The 15728-nt window shown below is 34.5% G+C and overlaps 1 pseudogene; it reads right to left on the bottom strand.

Moving 5' to 3' along the window:
- Positions 1–5645: 5645 nt before the first annotated feature.
- Positions 5646–6675, bottom strand: LOC147934299 (uncharacterized; annotated as a pseudogene).
- Between the last annotated feature and the right edge of the window lie 9053 nt (positions 6676–15728).

The following is a 15728-nucleotide window of genomic DNA, read 5'->3' as shown; positions in this document are numbered from 1 at the left end:
TGGGGATTTTTTTAGGATTCTAAACTGTGGATAACACGACGTCGTTTAATCCCAAACGGATTTTGTTAACGACAGCGTAACAGAGGAGATAACGGGGGTTAATTGCTACGTCATCCCAAATTAAGACTTGGGGATTTTGGCCTGGTCAATGATGTTTCATGTTTTAAAGAGGAAGTCAACTATAACTATACGTTTTAAATGGCCGCAGGCAAAGTTGATGATTCAAACGGTGTTTTTTTGAAAGTTCATGGTTAAAACGACATTTTTTTCCGTAATAATAATACAAATCCATATTATCTTAAGTTTTCATATACTATTTCTATAATATGATAAAGTATATGGTACGTAGACTATTGGTAAATGATAATACATCTCATTCAGTTGTTTAGTGTATCGTATTCCAAAAAACTAGAACATATCTGGGAATCTATAACCAGTCTAATGTCAATAACATCAACAACTTCTTTTCGTTCACCTAATTAATATGCTCATGTTAAGCAAAATGCAGATTCCAAATGAAAAGAAAATTATTAAAAAGTAACAAACCCAATATGCTCCGGTTAGTTGTTTAGTTGTTATATGTTTATCTATTTTCAATAACTTTGTTCTAAGTTTTCAACTTAAAATTTATAGATATATATAGATGAATTTGAGTCAAATAGATAAAGAGTAACAACTAAGTAACTAACCGGAGCATGTCAGTACTACCTAAAGTCCGCTCATGGTTGTGCACCTGCCACCCCCACACCACACGTTACCACCTAAGTTCGTCAATCATTGCCCAAGTAGAATGTATAACTTCTCATTTAAAAAGTATATCACAAAAATAAGGTAATCTTTTACTTTTTTATTTTATTTAATCCCTACTATTAAAAGAAAAACAGTTTAAATAAATAACCTTAGTTTTGTAAGAAAGTCAGAAATTACAACTGACTGTCATTGGAATTATGACCAAATATTCAATTTTAAAAATGGATGCAAACGAAATTTCTCCACTCATCTAAACGGATAAAGACGCGGGTCAAAAAAACCCGGTTATATTGTTTTTGGATTTATTATTCGATCCTGACCGTTGTTACCTAATATTCGTTTATTTTATTTCCGAAACATTCTAATCTTCCTCCTATAATTCAGGCATTTGTTACCTAATATTATTTTTTTGTTACCTAATATTATTATCGATATCTTTTAGGAATATTGTATAAAATATTATTACCCTATTATAGGAGTTATTCATTTATGATTTTCCAAAAAAGTCGCAATGCTAATTTAATTTGTTTCCTCTTTTTGTGCTACTGGATTGATTCGTTTAAGCGATTTCTTTCACATTTTCATAAGATAATCATTTATTCTAATTATTTACTAAAAATAGCAAAACGTACACAATGTATATTCATGTCATATATACCTTTACAATGATATGTAATCTTGCATCCAATCAGTTCAATAATTAACTCACATAAAAAATCTTTTCACAATCCCAGTGATCTTGCGTATTTTAGTGTTAAAAATATTCTTTTGTAATTCAAAAAAACAAATCCACCCCACATTTTAAAATCTATATATACCCTCCCACTACTAGATCTCTCAATACCGGATCACATTCAGGATTGTAAGCCTTCTGTTTGCAAAAAAAAAAGATTGTAAGCCTTCGGTTGTAAACTAGAGAAACTCGAATGAGGTTTTCTGTTCTTATTATCATTAACTCAATCGAATGTTACATATATATAGGGATAAATAAACCCTTAGTACAAAACCGACTAGGACTAGGATAAAATAATGGGCCTACGACCATGGGCCTTACACACTAGGACATGTATGGGCCGGTTATGGAAGATCCACCATCTGTGTTTTTCAACACTCCCTCTTGGATGACATAACCGTGCAAATGTTAAAGGATCAGCGCAATACGGTTGGGGGTGCTGCCTCATTAAAACCTTACCAGGAAAACCCAGTGGGACAAAACCATGGTGAAAGAAAAAGAGTACAACACGCATTGTTCCCCCTGTTCTAAGCATCACTAAAAGTCTTTAAGTCTCCGCATTCCAATCTGGTGCGTGAGCTTCTTGAATATTGATGTCGGTAATGATTTGGTGAAGAGATCGGCTGAATTGTTGCATGACGGAACTTTCACTATTTGAAATTCTCCGGCCTTTTGTAGTTCATGTGTGAAGAAGAATTTAGGCAATATGTGCTTTGTCCGATCTCCCTTAATGTATCCTTCCTTAAGCTGTGCGATGCAGGCCGTATTGTCCTCATATATAACAGTCGCTTCTTTGTCGTCGGCCATTGCACAATCTGATCGAATGTGTTGAATCATCGACCTCAACCACACACACTCTCGGCTGGCTTCATGCATGGCTAAGATTTTGGCATGATTAGATGATGTGGCCGCAATGGTCTGTTTCATCGAACGCCATGAAATTGCTGTACCACCGTGCGTAAACACGTAGCCGGTTTGAGACCTTGCATTATCAGGATCCGATAAATAACCTGCATCAGCAAAACCAACTAAACCTTCTTTGTTATAGTTAGTATGAAATAAACCCAAATCAAGCGTTCCTTGTAGGTAACGCAACACATGTTTGATACCGTTCCAGTGCCTTTGGGTCGGACAAGAGCTAAATCTTGCTAGGAGGTTCACGGCAAAACATATGTCCGGTCTAGTGTGGCTAGCCAAGAACATTAACGCTCCTATAGCACTGAGGTATGGCACTTCCGGACCGAGAACTTCTTCATCGTCCTTCTTTGGACCGAATGGATCACTGTCCAAATTCAAGCTTCTCACAACCATTGGGATAGGCAATGGATGAGCTTGGTCCATATTAAACCTCTTGAATACCTTTTCAGTATATGTCATTTGATGCACAAGGATTCCATTATCTATGTACTCAAGCTGCAATCCCAAACAGAACTTAGTTTTACCTAGGTCTTTCATTTCAAACTCTTTCTTGAGATAATCAACTGTTTGGGCGATTCCCCCAGAGGTTCCTAGGATATTTAAATCATCCACATATACTGCTATGATTACAAACCCTTTATTTGCAAACTTCTTTGTAAAAATACATGGACTGATGGGATCATTCTTATAGCCTATTTTTTTTTGCTTAGGTACTCACTTAATCTATTGTACCACATACGCCCACTTTGTTTCAGTCCATAAAGGGATTTGTTTAGCCTTATGCAGTATTGTTCTCGAGAACCATTCTTATCTTTGAGCTCAATACCCTCTGGTAATCTCATATAAATTTCATTATCCAGTGGACCATATAAGTATGCGGTTACAACATCCATTAACCACAAATCCAGTTTTTCTCTTATAGCCAGACTTAGAAGGAATCTTAAAGTCGTTGCATCCATCACATGAGAATATGTCTCCTCATAATCTATTCCTGGTCTTTGAGAGAATCCTTGTGCTACAAGACGTGCTTTATATCTCACGATTTCATTATTCTCATTTCTCTTCCTTACAAAGATCCATTTGTGTCCCACTGGCTTTATATCGAATGGTGTCCTTAAGATCGGACCAAACACATTCTTTCTCTTTAATGAATTCAACTCCACGTCAATGGCTTCTTTCCATTTTATCCATTCTTTACTTTGAGTGCACTCTAATATAGACGTGGGTTCATGATCCTCATTTATCTCAAGTGCTACCTTTTATGCAAATATTTCATCAATGTCGACATTCTTACGGTTCTATTGTATTCCAGACATGATATAATTGATTGAGATCTCATTATTATCAATACCTTCAAGTCCTTGAGGTTCAGCATCCCAAACCTCATTTGGTACCTTAGGATTTGCCGCGGCCATGTCTATAATTTCCTTAACCTCGGTTTGTTTTGCACCTTTCTTAGATTTCTGAGGGTTCTTATCTTTGGAACCTAATGGTCTACCACGTTTCAAACGGGCCTTAGACTCTGTAGCAACTTGATTATTGTGTTCCTTTTGAACATCAATACGTACTGGTGCATTACAAGCTGGTATGTACGATTTTGTTACTCTCTTTGGGTCAGCAAAGGAATTTGGCAATTGAATAGCTAGCTTTTGCAAATGTATAATCTTTGGACCTCTGCATCACATGCTAGAGTCCGAGGATCTTGCCAATTTAAGGATGTTTGATTCCATGATATTTCTTTGACCAGCTTGTTTGTCTCTCCACCCAACATAGGAAATTCGGATTCAGCAAATTGACAATCCGCGTATCTGGCCTTAAATAAATCACCGTAGTTGGCTCAAGATACTTAATAATGGTGGGAGAATCATATCCAACATATATTCCCATCCTCATTTAAGATCTCATCTTTGTTCTCTGTGATGGTGCAATCGGTACATAAAACGGCACACCCGATTGTCTATAGATGGGATATGTCTGGCTCATGACCCGTTAGTAATTGGGATGACGAATATTTATGCTCACTAGATGGCCTGATGCGTATAAGTTCTGCTGCATGCAATACTGTGTGTCCCCAAGCCGACACAGCAAGCTTCGACCTTAGGAGTAATGGTCGAGCAATCAATTGAATACGTTTAATAAAGGATTCAGCTAATCCATTTTGTGTATGTACATGTGGCACGGGATGTTCCACACTTACCCCCATGGACATACAATATTCATTAAACGCTTGGGATGTAAATTCACCAGCATTGTCTAGACGTATAGTCTTAAGTGGAAAATCTGGAAAGTGTGCTCTTAGTCTTATGAGCTGGGCTATCAATCTAGCAAACGCAAGGTTTCTAGTTGATAATGAGCAAACATGCGACCATCTGGTCGATGCATCAGTAAAGACCATAAAATATCTAAACGTCCCACAAGGTGGGTGTATTGGTCCACATATATCCCCTTGTATTCTTTCCAGAAAATTTAAAGTCTCTTTATTGACTTTCACTGGTGATGGCCTTATAATGAGTTTTCCTTGTGCGCATGCTACACACGTGAGATTCTTAGGAATAACTCTTCTCTCTTTTAGAGTGTGCCCATTTGAATTTATTATTAGCTTACGCATCATGTTCGAACCCGGATGGCCAAGCCGGTCATGCCATAAAGTGAATTGTTCATCGAACATTTTATTCATTGCCAAATTAGCCTCTATCATATTTATTTTAGCATGGTAAAGACCAGTGGCTAATGCGGGTATAGTCTCTAGGACCTTCTTATCGCCTTGGGTGATTTCAGTAATATATAGGAACTCTTGGTTTCCTTCACCCTTAGTTTCAACATGTAGACCATTCAAACGAATGTCTTTAAAACTCAATAAGCTTCTCTTTGAGCTGGGTGAATATAAGGCATCACTTAGTTCAAGATGTGTGCCATTTGGTAATAAAATATTTGTCTGGCTGTAGCCTTCAATTAAACTTGCTATACCCGCTATTGTGCTAATATTGGTATTTTTCATAATGAGTTTTTGCAAAATATATCTTATCCTTCAAAATTGTGTGGCTTAATCCACTATCGACCACAATGATATTCTTGTCCTTAGCCATTTCTCAAATGGACAAGAATTTTATGTTTTAAACATAAACAAATAATTTTATATTGAAGGAAATAAAATAATTGAATTTAAACCAAAATAATAATTCAATAAAATTCAAAGTCATAAAACATAGATAATTAAAATAAATTAATACAACCAATACAAAATTTAATTATCCTCTCTTAGGCAATAAGAAGTCTCATAATCCAATTGGTCATCATTCTCATGGTCGAAATCCCCCTCACCATCGAGATGAACCAAGTTAGCTTCTGGATTCTTTTTCAAACTCTCTTGATAGAGATCAATAAGATGCTTAGATGTCCTGCATGTCTTAGCCCAATGATTTGCCATACCACATCGGTGACAAACCGATTTAGTCTTATGTTGCGGTTTGAATATTCCGCGGCCTCTACCATGACCACGACCGAAGTCGGATCGGTTCCCACGGCCATAACCATCATATTGGTTCCCCTTGTACTGGCCACGACCACCACATCCCCTACCACGGCCACAGCCGTGATACTTGTCTCTATGGACGTAGTTGGTCTCCTTAGTTTCCTTGGGCTCATTATGCTCTTTCTTAGTAATGTCAACCTTGTAAGCCTCTGGTAAGGGGGTTGATCCAGGAGGCCTCACAGCACTGTTCATCAACAATAGCTCATTGTTTTGCTCAGCAAGTAGCAAACAAGAAATGAGGCTTGCATATGTCTTGAAACCCCTTTTCACGATACTGTTATTGAAGCATTATGTTATTAGTGTGAAAGGTAGAGAATGTCTTCTCTAGCAAGTCCTCCTCAGTAACCTCCTTACCACATTATTTCAATATCGAGACTATCTTAAATAGCTCTGAATTATACTCATCCACGGATTTAAAATCCTGGATCCTTAGATTTTTCCAATCGAATTGAGCCTTTGGTAGGAGCACCATCTTTTGGTGTCCATATCTGTTTTTCAACTCTGTCCAAAGGTCAAGAGGATCTTCTATGGTAAGGTACTGGTTCTTGAGACTCTCAGCAAGGTGATGACGTATATGTAATATCGCCTTATATTTACATTTTTCAGAACAGTCATTCTCATCCTCAATGCATTCACATAGTTCTTTTGATTTCAGGTTGATCTTAGTGTCCAATGCCCATTGTAAGTAATTGTCTCCCGAGACATTAAGGGCAGTATATTGGAGATTGTTTAGCTTTGCCATCTACACAATAGAAGACATGGATCTGATCATTAGCATGCAGTATTTGAGACCGAACCATGCATTTATTTTAGTCTTAGGCCATGCGGTATTTGAGACCGAAACATGCCATCAATTTAAACTTAGGCCATGCGGTATTTGAGACCGAAACATGCTTTGACTTTATGCTTAATTTCGTGGCTTAACATGCATGAAAATACAATCCTAGACAAATTCTAGTATGAACAGGAAATATGCACATAATTTCAGGTTTTAGCAATTTTTCTTTTTCTTAGATAAAATTTCATTTTTCTTAAATTTTCCTTTTTCTTTAAACAGGATAATGACAAAATTTTAATGAGACAAAATTCTCTAGGATTTCCAATTTCAAGGATTGATTTTAGGGTTTTAATTTTAAACAAACAACCAAGAACAATCGGATTTAAACTTAGAACAAAACAGATTAATATTTTCGATTTTAGGTTTCTAGTTCTAAGGCTTTCATGCAACAAATAAACAAGCAATTACAACCAGATTTTAAACATGGTATAATTAGTGCAATTGCAATCAATCTAAGCAATCCTAAACCTCAAACAATCAGATTTTAAAGTTTTAGGGTTTTAGGGTTTTAGGATTTCAAAGCTTAGGGTTTTTTGTTTGTGGATTGTCTACTTGTAGATTTTGGGTTCTTATAGGATTTAAGTCCAGATTCGATACATGTGTTCTTATAAGGTTTGATTATTTACCTTCCACCGTTTGGGGTTGACTGGATTGATCCGGGAGCTCAAGACCTTGGGTGTACCTTGAGCTTTTGATCACGAACCTCAGACTAAACACGTACAGAACTTTGATCACAAACAGAAGCTGACCACGAACTAAACTTGATCCGGGTTTTGAGCTTGAACGAACCAAGGATGATGTGCGGCAGCGGTTTAGTATTTAGGGTTTAGGGTTTTTCTCAGTTGGATTTTTAGAACAAGTCGTGTTGATAAAGTGTTGTAAACTAGAGAAACTCGAAGGAAATTTTCTCTTCTTATTATCATTAACTCAATCGAATGTTACATATATAGGGATATATAAACCCTTAGTACAAAACCGACTAGGACTAGGATAAGATAATGGGCTACGGCCATGGGCCTTACACACTAGAACATGTATGAGCTGGTTATGGAAGATCCACCATCCGTGTTTTACAACATCTTCTTAATATTTTAAGCCCTTCTTAATATTCCTGTAGAGATTTTTATTTTCAACATTGGTTTTTTTTCGTCTCAGGTTATCATGATGTGGGTACATGATCATGAAATCATTCTTTATTAAATTTATAAGGTATGACTAATCTTATGATCTAGATTTTTTTTCTAATTAATGGAAAAATATGTGACTAATCTTATAAGATGTGCAGATGTTTCGATGGCTTCATTGACCGACATATCGTTGTTTCGATGGCTTCATGTACCTATTCAACAACGTGATTTTCCATCTTTTTCTTTGCTAAAAGATTACTGCATTCTCTTAATATACTTTACTTATTAGACAATCACAAATGTAGCAATTGATATAATTTCACGTAGTTAATCTTTGCAAGAATCAAAGTAGAACACTACATAGAAACAAGAAAAGTCATTCCTTTGATCTGTCACTAAGGCCAAGATTGGGGAAGAGAGAGACGGGTCAGTTCATTTTTCAAACTTATTATACTCAGAAAAAATAATAATTATTATAATGAGATTTGTATTTTTTGTTTTTTTTTCTCTTGTGCTGGAAAAACCTCAAAGTAATGTAGGACAATTTATTATTATTAAATATTAATTTAAAAATGAAATATGACGAGTTTCCAAAAATAATTTTTATTCTAAACAAATTCTAAAGATATTTTAAAATTTATCCGATTATTCATTTTCATCCGCAATCTTATTTTTTTAATTATTAAAAAGAGTTACTTTAATTCTTTTTTTTAAAAAATGAATATACAAAATCTCCACAAAACTCAAAAATTAATTTACTGTAAAAAAAATCGGCCAAAATATCTCTACCTTTGTAAACAAACATTTAAATTGTAAATTAAAGGAAAATCAAATCGTTTGTGGAAATAACCATAAATTTACATTACTCTTCCAAGATATGGTTTTTTTTTACCAAATTTTACAAACATATAATCTTAACAATATTAAAACAGAAAACAGGTTTTTAGATGAAAAAAAAACGCATGCCTTCTATAAAAATCGTTTAAATTTTGCGAAAAGCATTGACAATGAAATTTCAAATGTTTTGGATAAATTCACCAAAACAAAAAAAAAAACTCTTTTCTGTTTTATGGTATAAGATTAAGACTTTAAATGGTAGCAGTTTTTAACATGGTTTTTGTTTTCCAAAATCTATGAATTTATACAATCAAGATTATAGAAATAGAAAAGGAAACTTTCAGTAAAAATAAGCAAACATTACGAGCTAATACCACTAATATCAAAAATATTTTAATATATCTTTTAGCTATCTAATGACACAAAAATTTAATTTTGAGAAAAGTCCAGTATATTTATGGTATTAAGACGAGAAATAGTATATGTAAACTGAAACGGGTAAATTCGAATGATGAAAAACAATATTTTGATTTTTTTTTAAAAGGACATAAATTTTAGATAAAAGTACAAAAAAAATATAGGTAGATAAATTCAAGTGTCAAGCTTTCACTGATTTAGATAAGGATTAACTATACGACATGTAATTAATGACTTTGGAACGGACACTTTGAAAATTTTCATATTTTTGAAAAATCATTATAAGTTTTTGAAAATTATAATTTTTGGATAATTTCAACGAACTAAAAAAAAATATTCAATGGAGAAATCATGTATCCCATCTAAATTTCTTACCCAATCTCTTTTAGTAAATATTGTTTAACGAGTAATTATTTAAAAGAAAACGAACATAAAAATAAAAAATTCTGATGGATATGGGATGAGACGGGTCGAGAGGGGATGGGTTAAGACGTGAGGGGATGGAACATGACTAGACGTGTTTCCTTTTGTGAAGTAAATACGTCTATGTTTAATTTATAAAAAAAATTACATGAAAATAACGCATCTGTGCTATAGCACCCAGGTTAATATAATTCTTATGTAGCACGGGTTACTACTTTGAGACGGGTATTTTGAGAATTTTGGATATTTTTGAAATTTTTTTGAGAGTTTTTGAGAATTATAATGTCTACTAACGATATAAATTAAACATTCAAATGGAGAATACATGTATTTCATCTAAATTTCTTAGCCAAAATTTATTAATAGCATTATTATATTGATAATTATTTAAAATAAAATGGTTATGGGACATAAAATTTCTACTGGGATGGATTGGGACGGGATGGGATGGGATGGGACTGGACGAGATTTAACACCCTGTAATAAAATTACTTTAATATTTTCAATAAACACGGGCTGTCTTTGATTATTATGGATTGATTGCAAAAAATAGTATATGGTACGGGTTGCGGTATTTTACATATACACCACAATATTTACACCATAAAAGACTTGCCAACTAATTTTTATGGAAAAATACTACTATCATACTATTAAAATTTTCCAACTGAAAAGGGTTTATTCTTTGACTAAATATATGTTTTACCAGTGTTTTTTTGAAGTAATTTAATTAACTAATTAAGCACATATACTTTAAATATAATAATAAAATTTTGTGAAAATTTCAGTATATGTAAACTGAAATGGGTAAATTCGAATAATGAAAAATAATATATTGAATACTTTTTTTTTTAAAGGGAACCTAATTTTTAGATTAAAGTACAAAATCAAAAACTCTAGGTAGATAAATTCAAGTATCAAGATTTCACTAATTTGGATAAAGATTGACTATACGACACTTTGAAAATTTTGGATAATCTCAAGTAACTAAATAAAAAAAAATCAACGGAGCACTCTGGTATCCCGTCTAAATTTCCTATCCAGTCTACTTTAATAAATATTGTCTAACGAGTAATTATTTAAAAGAGAACGAACATAAGACAAAAAAATCTGATGGATACAGGACGAGACGGAAAGAGACTGGATGAGACAAAACGAGATGAGATAGGATGAGACGGGACGAAAGGGGATGAGTTAGGAAATAAGAGGATAGAACGGGACTGGGAAATGAAAGGATGGGACGGAACTTTAAATGAGAGGAGGAGACAGGAATTTGTTTCTAATTTAAATGAAAATTAACACACATGTGCTACCTAGTATGTTATACATATCTACTTACACCGTAAAAATCTACTTCATAAATTACCCTATAAACGAACAATTTTATTCCCACCATAAAAATCCACGAGTTTTACATGTACCACATTCATGATACAGTTTTACTCTAATTTAGTGATAATTTTTACATATGTTAAATAGTATATATCAACCACGCTTATTTGGTTCCTTAGAGCAAAAAAAAACCCTCTAAGAAATAATCATTTTTTCTCTTAACTCTATCTTCATGATGACGACAAACAAAAACTTTATCTTCATCTATATTTATTTCATGAATTATCTTTGGTTATATTGTATAATATATTTTTTTCCATATTTAAAGGTTTTGATGGGAAAATATAATCAAATACTTTTTGCATCAAACCCTTTAAATATGAGCCTCCCACATAATAATTGTATCATACTAGGATTTACTTTTACACATATATAAATATATATTAACTTTTTTACGGTATTTTAGTTTAATATTAAAATTATATAATTTAAAATTTTAGTATTTTTTAAATTTCACCAAGTGACATAACTTATATCTTATTTGGTTACCAAAATTATGAATATTTTATTTGTTAGTGTAGAAGATAAAATCGGTTTCAATTTATTTATTATACTATTTTGAAGTTGAAATGTAATGTTAATTTGAAACAGATTTTGTAGAATATGATTATTTCTTTATTTTTTAAATAAAAAATGGAGATATATTTTTATTTTGAAAAAAAAACAGAAATTTATTGTAGATATATATTTTAGGAATGTTATGTTAAATGTAAATATTACATAAATATAAACCAAAATTACTCATCTACTCTTTCCTGATGACTCTTTGTTTTTTCATGCTAGCCAATGACAAATCATGCAAAGCTATGAAGAATATATTAAGCAGATATGAAGAGGTTTCGGGGCAAGCGATCAACTTGAATAAGTCGGCAATAACATTTGGAACACGGGTCAAACAAGAGGTAAAGACAAGAATGCGACGCATTCTGGGAATTCATAACGAAGGTGGTGGGGAAAAATACCTTGCTCTACTAGAAGAAGTAACTCGTAAGAAAACAGAAATGTTCCAATACATCACCGACAGAGTCAAAGCCAAGACACAAGAATGAAATAAAAGATTCCTATCAGCAGGAGGAAAAGAAGTACTACTAAAGTGATATGATCATGAGACCATCCAAGAAGATCATTGAGCCTTGACCAACACGAACAAAGTTGAAGATTAATTCTTCCAGCCAAACAACCATTTGCGATACATTCCATTTGCCAAAGGAGGTTAATATAGTTGTTCACTTGAAGAGTTTTAGGTCCAACTGGTTTAAGAGCTTCCAGAATTATGTATGACAACCAGGTGTTGTTTCTACTAAGCCAAAAGTGAAGAAATGATACAGTCCATGTTGTTTCTCATCAGCAAAATTGGACCAGAGAGTGAAAGAGAGAGAAGTTCAAGGATACACTTATTGGGCTAATTCAAGAGATTATGGGAAATGAGAGCATAGGAAATTCTATTGGGGATGTTGTCTACCAAGTCAAATCCATTTTGAGCCTAATTCAAGTCCAAGAAAGCCCAAAATAATCACTTTATTTTATGGTCAAAGAGGGGTGACGAAAATAGAGTTCAACTCACCTTGGGAATGATACCTTGTAAAGGCAAACTTCAAGAGTTGGGTCTTCATTCAACTATCTATCTTTATTATGTTTTAGTTTCTAGAATAATCAATACTTGGCTTTGTTACCAAGTTTCTTATCCCTATATAAACTCATGTAATCTCATTTGAGAATCAATAAATCAATTTCCTTTTCATTTTATGAGTCTATCTCTTTGTTCTTTGTTTCTTGGTGTGTAATATCCAAGCAAACAACCTCCTCTTGCTGGACTAGTGTGTTATATCTAGTAGCTATTGGAGTTGGCAATATCAGCAGCCTTCCGCAACTACTGTGCGACCCCTCAATCCATAAAATCTCCCTTGTTGCACCTTGCACCTTGGCGAGTTTCTATCCTTTCTAATCCAGCTGAGTGATCCTCAATTTTGGGCGTATCAAGGATGGCTCTTGGCGCATGTGTGTAGACTGTCGTGCCATCAACAACATTACGATAAAGTATAGGCATCTGATCCCTAGGCTTGATGACATGCTAGATGAATTACATGGTTCTTATGTTTTCTCAAAAATAGATTTGAAAAGTGGTATCAGAGCCACTCAACCGGTACTTATCTTTTGATTTTCTATCTTTTTCTTTCTTTCATCTTCTTTCAAAAAAAGGAAAAAAAAGAAAAGAAGAGAACCCTAATGGTTTGCCGCCAATAAGAGGTATAGAACACCAAATTGATTTCATCCCAGGTGCGTCACTTCCAAACCGGCCGGCTTATCGAACCAATCCGTTGGAAACAAAGGAAATTCAAAAGCAGATTGGAGAGCTTCTTGAAAAAGGTTACATCAGAGAGAGCCTAAGCCCATGTGCAGTACCTGTTCTCCTTGTGCCTAAGAAGGATGGCTCTTGGCGCATATGTGTAGACTGTCGTGCCATCAACAACATTACAGTAAAGTATAGGCATCCGATCCCTAGGCTTGATGACATGCTAGATGAATTGCATGGTTCTTTTGTTTTCTCAAAAATAGATTGAAATGTGGTATCAGAGCCACTCAACCAGTACTTATCTTTTGATTTTCTATCTTTTTCTTTCTTTCATCTTCTTTCAAAAAAAAAACAACAGAAAAAATAGAAAAAAAGAAAAAAGAGGAAAACAAAAAAAGAGAGAAAAAAGAAAGCAAAAAAAAAAAAGCAAAAAAAAAATGTATAATGATCGTCGAGAACGTGGGATCATTGAAGACGGAAGGCTTGGGATTCCAAATCTACAATTTCAGGCACTTATAAGAGAGATGCGACGGTTGTTGAGGGTTAAGATGAATGTCCTCTACGAGAGGTTGGATGAAGTTGAAGCAGAGACACAACAGAGACGACCACATATGTTGCATCATAGAAGAGAAATAGATCAACCTAAAGTAGCAAGGGCTGATGATTATTACAATAGTCAATCCTCAAGAGGGAGTCACATGAGACCAAGAAGTGATAGAGAAGCAAGAGGAAGAGTGGATGATAACATGGGTATTTTGAAGTTGAAGATTCCTACCTTTCAAGGCAAGAACAACCTAGATGCATATCTTGAGTGGGAGAAAAATATTGAGTCGGTTTTTAGTTGTCAAAACTATTGCGAGATGAAAAAGGTACGATTTGCAGCCACTGGATTTTGTGATTATGCTATTACTTGGTTGGATCAGTTGGTGATAAGCAGGAGTAGAAATGGAGAACACTCCATTGAGACTTGGGCAGAATTGAAGTCTATGTTGAGGAAGCGATTTGTTCCCCACCATCACCATCGTGGTTCAAATTATATTATAAGGAGAACTTCTAGACCAACTGATGGAGCGTCTACTGTCACGCCAAGTTACCAACGAGAAATGATGTCTCTTGTTTCTAAGGAAAAGGAAGCTTCTTTTGTTTCGTTACCATCACCAAAGGAGCACAAGGAGTTGCTAATTCAGGATAATCTGTTGAAAATAACAAATTCACCAAGTGAGAAAACGAAATTCGGGGAACCAAAGCATAAAGAGATCAGAAAAGATCAGAGTGAGGAAGCTGCAAAGGAAGGCATGATCATCAACAACCTTGGCAGTATGGATGATTCACCTAATGCACCAACAAAGAGAGAAAAATCAACGGTACAATTCTGGTCAAGTAAGACAGAGCAAGTTTTGGATCTTGAAGGAAAAAAGAAAGGTCTCACGGAAAATGGTGCATTTCTGCTTCATGGTATACAATATGGGCTCATATATTCTCTCAAAGAGAAGCCACCAGTATCACTTCAACACTCTCCAATCCATGGCCGTACAGTTTCGAGGACGAAACTTTTTCAAGAGGAGGGGAATGATATGATCATGAGACCATCCAAGAAGATCATTGAGCCTTATCCAACACGAACAAAGTTGAAGATCAATTCTTCCAGCCAAACAACCATTTGCAATACATTCCATTTGCCAAAGGAGGTTAATCTAGTTGTTCACTTGAAGAGTTTTAGGTCCAACTGGTTTAAGAGCTTCCAGAATTATGTATGGCAACCAGGTGTTGTTTCTACTAAGCCAAAAGTGAAGAAATGATACAGTCCATGTTATTTCTCATCAGCAAAATTGGACCAAGGAGTGAAAGAGAGAGAAGTTCAAGGATACACTTATTGGGTTAATTCAAGAGATTATGGGAAATGAGAGCATAGGAAATTCTATTGGGGATGTTGTCTACCAAGTCCAGTCCATTTTGAACCTAATTAAAGTCCAAGAAAACCCAAAATAATCACTTTATTTTATGGTCAAAGAGGTGTGACGAAAATAGAGTTCAACTCACCTTGGGAATGACACCTTGGAAATGCAAACTTCAAGAGTTGGGTCTTTATTCAACTATCTATTTTTATTATGTTTTAGTTTCAAGAATAATCAATACTTGGCTTTGTTACCAAGTTTCTTATCCTTATATAAACTCATGTAATTTCATTTGAACATCAATAAATCAATTTCCTTTTCATTTTATGAGTTTATCTCTTTGTTCTTTGTTTAGAACATTTCTTTGTTTCTTGGTGTGTAATATCCAAGCAAACAACCTCCTCTTGCTGGACTAGTGTGTTATATCTAGCAGCGATTGGAGTTGGGAATATCAGCAGCCTTCCGCAACTGCTGTGCGACACCTCAATCCATAAAATCTCCCTTATTGCACCTTGCACCTTGGTGAGTTTCTATCCTTTCTATTCCGGCTGAGTGGTCCTCAAATTTGGGCGT

The sequence above is a fragment of the Camelina sativa genome, chromosome 11, assembly GCF_030686135.1.
Source record: "Camelina sativa cultivar CO46 ecotype springtype chromosome 11, ASM3068613v1".
Lineage (NCBI taxonomy): Eukaryota > Viridiplantae > Streptophyta > Magnoliopsida > Brassicales > Brassicaceae > Camelina > Camelina sativa.
Note: the sequence above shows the minus strand (reverse complement) of the source record. Positions and strands in the feature narration are given on the sequence as shown.